Here is a 9466-nt window from a genome sequence, read left to right as displayed (position 1 = left end):
TGCAAAACAATAATTCGATTTAGATTAGGTATCTCGAAAAATAAAAGTTATACTTAACCTATTTTTAAAAGACAAATACTCCCCCACGTAGTAATAATTACTCCTTTATTGGGAAATGGATTTTCAGTCCCGTGACCACTGAAAGTCACACACCCTAATTATAGGTCATAAGACATATAGAATCTGATATCAATCTTCAATTCATGTGACATCATGCTAAAGAAGCTACCTATAAAACAGCGTTTCGTGGGCCTTTCAATTACCAGTACACAAAAGGCAGCAGGCCTGCGAGAAGCCATGATGTTTTTTTACACACTCTGCTTAAAGTCCTTTTTGTAAGCATTTTTTGGTTTAGGGAATTATCTCTTGTTCACACACATGCTTTCAGTTGAACAGATTCCTTTTTAAAAAAAGAGACCCTGGAGAATGAGTGATCCTGTGGCCTCACAAGAGCTGGGAATTGCTCTGCCTCTGAGCCGCAGCTTCACACTTCTTTTTCTGTTTTTGTTTTTTTGCTTTGTTGAGGACTGTGTAGTACTAAGTTGCCCAGGCTGACCCAGTGTTTTCTATGTAGCCCAGGCAGGCCTCAAATCTGCTTAACCTCCTAAGGAGTTGGTGTTGCAGGCAGCACCATCAGGTTCAGCTTTCGGTGCTTCTTAATATTGGGAAGGTGAAGAAAGGACTCTGTGTGTCTAGCAAGTTCAACTTTTGAAAATTGACACAGAAGCAAATGACCAAAAAAAAATCTGATGAGCAGGGTTGCTGAACATAATGGTTTTGGAGGATTTTAACCTATTTTTCAAGCAGTGATTGCACAAAACACTCTTCTCTCATAGCAATGATTAACAAAGGCTTCTAAGCAGCCCTTTCTGAGAACTGAGCTCACTTCCTTATAGGCATGCCAGCGTCTTAAATGATTCACATGCTCCACACACCTCCGATCTGTAACTCCAATAATAACAAAGAACACACGACTCAAGTCTTTCAATAAAGTACAGATTGCATGAGAAGCTGATCTGTGAGGTGAAAGTCCTCTCACAGTGCAGCATTATGACACTGCACAGTCAGGTTCTAAGGAAAGGCCTGTAAGGCACATATGTTACAAGCTCTAGGAACATTGAAGCGCTCTGAGGAAGGACCGTCCCTCAGCCTGTGAAGCTGCTGAATGAATGATAGTCTAAATGGAAACAGGACAAGATTATCAAACCAGATTCCTCTCTTGATGAGTAGTTCGCTTCTTTGGGCAATCCCATACCTTTCCAGAATAGATGCCAACTCTTCTACAGATAGGGAGAAGATAGAAACCCCCAAATGCCTACATAAGTAGAGCCAGCAGTAGCTGTGTGCTCCCAGGCTAGGTTGAGGAAGAAAGCAGAAAGTGGTAAGAATGTACACAGCCTAAGAAATACATAGCACAAAAGGAATTGAAGGCAGAGGCCTGTTCTCGGGTTCCAATAAGATGACCTACAAAAACTACATTTAATATGGTTAGATCTCTTTAAAAAAAAAAGAGACAAAATTTGTATTCTTAATAACTTAGACCAGTGAGATGGCTCAGTAGGTTATGCAAGTATCACCAAACCTAACAACCCGAGTTAGACCCCCTGGGGCCCCTCATAGTGGAAGGAGAGACTCTGTTCCTACACATTACCACTTAAGTCCATGCACCCTACACACACACACACACACACACACACACACACACACACACAGGCAAACGCTTCATGCACATGCGCACACACATGCACACACCTTCATATACACACTTATACACATACTCTGTACACACATACCCTGCACACATAGCTATAGACACCACACATGTAGACACACCCATACACACCCTACACACACTTGTGCAAATGTAATAAAGCATCTTTTGAAATGAAATGATGTCTTAAAAACCAAAATTAGCTGGGCAGTGGTGGCGCACGCCTTTGATCCCAGCTCTTGGGATGCAGAGGCAGGTGGATTTCTGAGTTCGAGGATAGCCTGGTCTACAGAGTGAGTTCCAGGACATCCAGGGCTGCACAGAGAAACCCTGTCAAAAAAAAAAGTCAAAATTCCAGGTGAGCATATCAAAATAAATGAAGTGGTAAGTAGACAGAACGGTAGAAGAAAGAAAAAAAGGGCAGAAAATAAAGAACAGTCTGCTATATACATGGGGGATCTACTCAGAGATCTCTAGAGCATTTCAGAAAAGTTGTCTGAAAGCTTGACACAGAAGGTAAGAACAACAATGACTAATAATTAAATGAACAGTTATATCAATAGAATGTAACAAAAGTTTTATAAACACATCACCATTGGCTATCGTACAGTAGTTAACATTTTCTTGTGGGAATGTGAGGGAACACACATCTCCATTTGGCTTATCTGAATCACATCACTGTGGCACTTTGGGGCCACTGCTACACAATAAAGGTTGCTTATCCACAAGAACTTCAACACTACCACAGTCATTCTCAGAAGGTAGGTGACCATCAAGTGAAAGACAGACTACTAGCATATGTATTCTGGATACACTAGATATAAAATTGCCTCATAAACTGGGCAGGATAGATAGCACAAATATCTCATGATATTGTTCCAAATGGCATGCAGTTTAAACTTACAAACTGTTTATTTCTGGAATGTTCCATTTAGTGGGTAGAAAACTGAAATAATAGAAAGTAAAACCCTCAATAAAGGGCAGACTAGAAAGCTATTTGCAGTAGAGACCTCCAGGGTCTTCTAGTCTTATTGCCTCTGGTGTCATTTGAGTTCTGATAAATCTCCTTGAATGCTTAAAATATGACTCCACAAAAATTTCCTCTACCCCACTGCCTATTCCTCAGAACATCGATATAAAAGGCAGAGAGCCACAGTTTGACTGCCAGATGAACTAGCTTTCCACTGCTACAGTACATACAGGAGAAAACCATCCATGAAGTGGGCAGATGTGTCTAGCTCACAGGTTTGCACCTTTGCCTTAGGTGAGTCAGCAAGTTATCATGGGTCATGGAGAAGATCAAATCTATTGATCTGACCTTCTTACAGTAAGAAAGATGGAGCAGGAGGAGGAGAAGAAGTTAAGGATGACCCAATCACTGGGTCCTCATGGTCTCTTCAGAGGCATGCCCTCATGGCCACAAGACTGGCAAACTTGCCTGGATCTCACTTTCTTTCCCCTCCCGAGAGTCCAAGTCACAGGACATACCTTCAATATATGGTCCATTTAGATGACCTTACAGACTTCCAACCCGACACCAAATGTATCATTTCCTTCTTATATGTAGCAGAACTGATATTCCCAGGCAAACTGTGGCAAAGGACCTTTCAGTTAATGGAATAATCTAGATGTTTTAGACATTTTTGGGTGAATCAATTTTAGAACAGTTTGTCATTTACAAAGAAAAGTTCAATAGCTTCATTATAGATGCTTAGTTTATTGTACGAAGTAAATCATGGTGCATTTGCTCCAGTCTAAAATTCATACCAAGAGCAACAGCTTCTCCCACAAAGAAATAATTTCATTATTATTTTAGGTAGGAAAGTAATTTATAACCATGATAAAAAGTCAGCAATGGCAAAGAAAGGAAATAAAACATTCTCTGTTCAGTCGATATTCTTCTCATATGGTAACACTTATCTGTCCTCTTCAATACACACACGGATACTGAGCACTCAAAATAGGCAAGTGTGGGACTGAATCTTAATTAGATCTTAACTTGCACACTAAATTAAATAGCTATGTAGGGACAGTGTATGCGGTGGACATTAGGTATCACCCAGCATCCTCATCTTTGGAATATGGGTATAAGTTATCATGACTAAGCTGAGTTCTGTTTGTATGGTTGGTTGGGTTGGTTTGCTTTACTTTGCTTTTTCAAGACAGTGTTTTTCTCTGTAGCCTTGGCTATGTTAGAACTTGCTCTGTAGACCAGGCTGGCCAAGAACTCACAGATATCTATCTCTGCCTCCCTAGTGCTGGGATTAAAGGCATGTACCAGCACTGCCCAGGTTGATCTAATCGTACATAAACTTCATTACTTAATAATAACATCACAGATATTATTCCATTACTTTAACAGTTGCCTGATCCTTAACGGAATAAATATATTCAGATTCCTTATCCCAGTTACAGACATCCAGGTCAGTCATCTTGTGTCTGTTTATAATACACTTGTCTAATTCTTTTGAGGCAGGACATTTCAGGGTTCCTCTGCATTCTATAGAAATATTTTCCCTCTTTGTGAGCTTGACTTGGGATGCTATAGTCCTAGAAAAATCAACAGCTACCAAAGTTCCCCTTAGACAGTGATTTTCAGAGAACTGTCTTATGAATTCAAAGAAAGAAACTCACACACCACACAGTGTGAGTTTTAGAGAGTTTTCTCTAAAATATAGGTGGGAACTAAGAGTATAAGGATAAATAATAGAGGTAGACAGATGATTAGATGGGTGGACAGATAGATGATAGATAGATAGATAGATAGATAGATAGATAGATAGATAGATAGATAGATAGATAGATGTGAGTGAGTGAGAAAGAGAGAAGAAGAGAGAAGGAGACCATAAAGCTGCTGGTAGGTAGTTGAGTAGGTTTTTTTTAAGGACTTATAGCAGAAACTGGGGTGAGGCATGAGGTCTATCCTGTTGGCACAGCAATCAGGTATCCAGGTGCCTCTTCTCAGTTTCAGTTACAGAGGCATGAAGAGCTTCCAGGGAAGGAAAGAAGATAACGAGGACAGGGAAACAGAACTCCCCACTGTTCCTGGACTTCAGCAAGGAGATTCTGGGAACAGGTGCTTCAGGGTCCCTGTCCTACCCCGCCTGTTTCTATTTCCTGTTCTTATTTGTCTATTTAGTATAAGTTTGAAGAGGCAGTGAGAGAGTCACTTTAAATTTCCCCTTAAGCCAAGTTTGTGTTGCATGATCTGGACCGGAAGAACATGAGTAGGAAGCAAGCCACGGAGTTTCCTCCATGATAGGGTAAATATTTCAGTTTAGTGGCACTCAGATGATCATGGAGTCAGCATGTGGCATGTTCAGAATAAAATTTCAGTGACTGACCTCAGGCAAGCATAATTGAAGTCGTAAGCTTTTAGCTTCGGGGTAAGTACAATAAAGGGATAAAAGGCACAAGAGAATGCGTTTGTTTGGATTCCTCAGAGAAATGCCTTTTGGCTTCACTGGCGGAAAAGTAGTTTTCTTCTGACTTTAATGTCAAGGTTTCCTGAGAGATCATTAAATAACCTCCAAGCCAAGCCAGGCTGACTTAAATCATGGGCAGAACAAAGTGTAAATGGACTGTGGGAGCTGCTTCCCGAAATAGGAAAGAAATAAACCACATAAATCAGTGTACCCCAGATAGGAAGGACATGGGAAGAAGGGCATGAGACCCAGGCAGAGCACCCAGCTCCTGGGACAGGGCTCAGAAACTGCAGCCATGCAGCCAAAGGAACTCCTAAGAGTGCACAGCACTTATCTTCCTTGAGGGAAAAAGGCTCAAGTCCCTAGATGGAAACAGCACTTAGTTAATTAATGATACTTAATATACATGACACCGTCTCTGCCTTACCTAATCAGAATACTTAGTGATTATCCAAATAAGTGCTTCTCATGTAAAATCTGCTTAAAGTTTCACTCCCTGTAACACTCCCCTGTAACAAAAACTACAGCACCTGAACATCCTAATAGCCTTGGATTAAAATACAGATCTTCAGTAAGTTGGTCATAGACTTTCTTCCAACTGGATCTTGATCTGTTGTAGACACAAGGAGGGGCAACAGCTTGAAGGAACTACCTGGACAGACTTGACTGAGTTGCCTCTGAGAGATATTAAGAAAAGCAATCAATTTGTGCAAATGTATTCTTTTAAAGTAATCTTTCTTTTTAAAAAACTCATTGGCAGGCTGGAAAATGGCTCTGTGGGTAAAGCCCCGGCTGCCCAAGCAGAAGGACCTGCATTCAGATTCCTACAACCCAATAACGGCAGACACACTATCCAATGGCCTCTGTATTCCCAGCACTTCAAAAGAGAGATGAAAGACAGAGACAGAAGAATGCCTGGAAATTCATGGACCAGATAGCCAGGTATTAACAGCCACAAACAATGAGACTATTCTAGACAAGGTGGAAGGTATAGCCTGATCCCCAGGCTGTGCTCTGACATCAACATACATGCTGCATCGTGTGTGCGCATGCGTATGTATGTGGAGAGGGAGTGGTATGGGAATATACACACATATCATATATGCACACACACACACAAGATTTTTAAAAACTTACTATAAATAGCCAATTTAATAATTTGTTCTGATGAAAAGTTAATAGTTTTCTTTTCTTTTCTGATATAAGGTTGACCCATTTTTGTAGTGAGCAGATAATTAAAAATGAATAGACCAGAGATGGTCACTAAATGAAGAATCTCACAAGTTCCATGGGTATTTTCTAAATTATTTTTTATCTATTTTTTTTCATGAATGTGGGTTATGAAGACAGGTGTCTCATTCAATAAAAGGGAAACAACTAGTTGCTCAAAGTAGAATGCTAAATCTTAAATTGGGTGTTAAGTATCATTTGCTGTGATTTATTTTTTTTGTTTCTGTTGGATTTGGGGTTCTTCTGTTTTGAATTTTTAATTGCAGATTCAAAGTAATTAAGCAGGATTGTAAGCAACATATGTGCATTTTGCTGAGATTTTTATCTCTCCGTAATCAACCAAATGCTTCTGGAATAGGGAAAGGCTCTAAAAGAGTATTTCAATGTAAATGATCTGTGGTTCAAATTTAAATGGAGGGGCACTTTTGCGTAGAATTCAAAGTTTAATCAATGCAAAATTTCAACTGATTATCTGAGATAGGGAAGACCAGTGGATGAAAAAGAAACACATGCACCCTGTTAGGAATTTCAATTCTTCATAATAAGTGTTTACTTCATAAAGCATATGGAGACAAAATTTGATATATATTTTCAACCATATAATAAAACAAATTTTAATTTTAATTTTTTTGAAAGAGTAAATTCAAAGCACTTTCAGGCTAGCTTATCCCTGAATGATGAGAAGAGGAGATTGGAATGTAATTTTTGCCTATCACAATGAAATGGAGAAAGGCCTTACTCAAGGCAAAACTTGCCAAGCCTGAGTAATGCAGACCAGATGTATTTCATGACCCACTCCTTTTTTATGGAGAACAATCACATAAAACTCAAACAAGCATTTCACTGACCCACAGCTCCTATAAACCGCAGCTTCACCAAGTGGTCATTGCAGGCACTATGTTAGACAAAGCCCCTGCAAACCTTAATCACACGGCCAACTGTGTCAAGACCTACTAAGGGTATATACTAAGAGTATCAGTCAAAGTTCTCTACAGGAACAGACTATATAGAATTAATTTCCATATATATATATGGAGAGAGAGAGAGAGAGAGAGAGACAGAGAGAGAGAGGATTTATTAGAGTAGTTTACAGCTTGTGAGTCAGATAGTCCAACAATGACTTTTTACCAACAACAAAAGTCCAAGCCTATGACCAGGTAGGACATCATGACTGGAACACATGATCAAGCAGAGCTGCCCAATCATAATAGCTCGGGCCTAAATATTACAAGAGAGAAAAGAGGAAGCCATGGTTCAATATGCCCACTGGGGTCATGCTTTCCCAGTCCTAACCTTCTTCACTAGGCCACACCCTGGAGAGATTCCACTATCTCACCGTAGTACCACAAGGGGCAACTGTGTCTTCAGCATATGAACATTGGAGGACATTTAAAATTCTAACTGTAATGTCAGACTTTTGTATAAAGACATACACAAACCAGGGGAGAGTCCTTGTAATCTATGACAGGGCATATTGGGGGCTCACATTTAAAAAAAATGGAGAGGTTTGTTTGTTTTCTTGTTTGTTTGTTTTTTCTAGTACATATTGTATGTGAGAAGACCAGAAAAATGCTGTCTGGCAGAGATAATCAGAGACAATATATGTCTTTGCGTTTCTATGAAGAACTTTGGTTCCTTTTCCAGTTGGACACATTTATGGCCACTGTACTTGGCTGAGTTGTGTGATAGGAAAATAATCCCACTCTGAGGAACAATTAATTACAGAATAGTCAGCATTGAAGAGACTAATTAAGACAAGATGCACTATATGGTGAGTATATTTCAAAGATTTTAAGAGGTAATAGAAGGGACCAGCAACACAGTCGTGAAGGGGTGAAGGAAAGAATTCTGAGTAAGACTTATGCATGACATGTGAAATCAGGAACTCTCCTGCTGTGGAACAAAGCCACAAGGTGCAAGCTTGTGTTTGCAGCCAGTGTGAAATCATTTGCAACCATACACGGCACTAACCAAGTTTAATCGCCTGTCAATTTGTGTGAAACTTTGTAGAAGCTAGGTTCTAGTCAATTGTAAATAACAAGCTAACTATTATCTTCCCTTGGCAAGTTGCCTGATTTTTAGGCTTTCACAAACTGAGAAACTCAAAGAGCACATGACCACTCCACCCTGCCTGCTTTTTGCTGCCTAGCCACGCCCTCCGATTTCAGTGACAATTATTTTGTGTTGCTTATCCTGGGTCAGAAATTCAGGGAAGCCAGAGCTGGATGGTTAGTCTCTATTCAGGGGACAGCAGATGGAGAAAGGGGGCTGTGGTGTTTTCTGAGATTGTAGCTTCCCTCCAGGGTCTGGCCCTGGCAGGGATTGACTGCAGAAGCTGGGGGAGTGATTCATTACTCACTTTTCTCTCTCCAAATGTGGCAGTCCCATAGGAGTCAGAATTCCCTGGCCTTTGGTTTCCCACAGAGAGAGGCTTCTATAGGAGAGTGCTCAAAAGGCCCAAGAAGAGATTTCAGTCTTAAAATGCCCTAGGTACCAGACCCTGTCTGCTGCCTATTTGTTGGTGAGACTGGTCTCTAAACCCAGCCTCTATGAGGAAGAAGAGGAAATGCAGCCTGAATCTCTGAATGGGGGAACTCTACATCCAGGGAGGGAAGGAGTGACCAATGCCCTGAGACTTGTCAGGCCACATCTCTTTGTCTTCCATTGTGTTTCAGAAACATCTTGTTTGATTAATACTTCCATTAAACAGGATCAGCAAGAGGGAAAAGAATCGTAGTATCTGCAATTCTAATCCATTCATAGACAGATTTCCTTACACATTCTCCTTGGTTAAGGGGACAGAATGTGGCCCCCTGATCTCCAAGTTCTCTGTTTAACTGGTTCCCTCTCAGCACTGCTTACACTGAGTATCATCAGTGGGAGGAAAGGGGTTGAGACTGTGTGCTCTTCTCATGGACTTAGGAGGAATGAATAGCATTTGGCCTTGGAGGATGCACAGCCTGTGATACACAAATGTTATTTAATCTCCCCAGTCTAGATATTAGTATTGGAAGGGCTGCTTGACAGTGAAAGTCAATAAAGTCACTTAGCTTCCTAGACTGGAAAGAGGAGCATATCAACGTTCTAAGGCAATGAAGAA

Source organism: Mus caroli, unplaced genomic scaffold (genome assembly GCF_978045245.1).
Source record: "Mus caroli unplaced genomic scaffold, Mus_caroli_1 scaffold_3, whole genome shotgun sequence".
In the NCBI taxonomy this organism is placed as follows: Eukaryota; Metazoa; Chordata; class Mammalia; order Rodentia; family Muridae; genus Mus; species Mus caroli.
Note: the sequence above shows the minus strand (reverse complement) of the source record.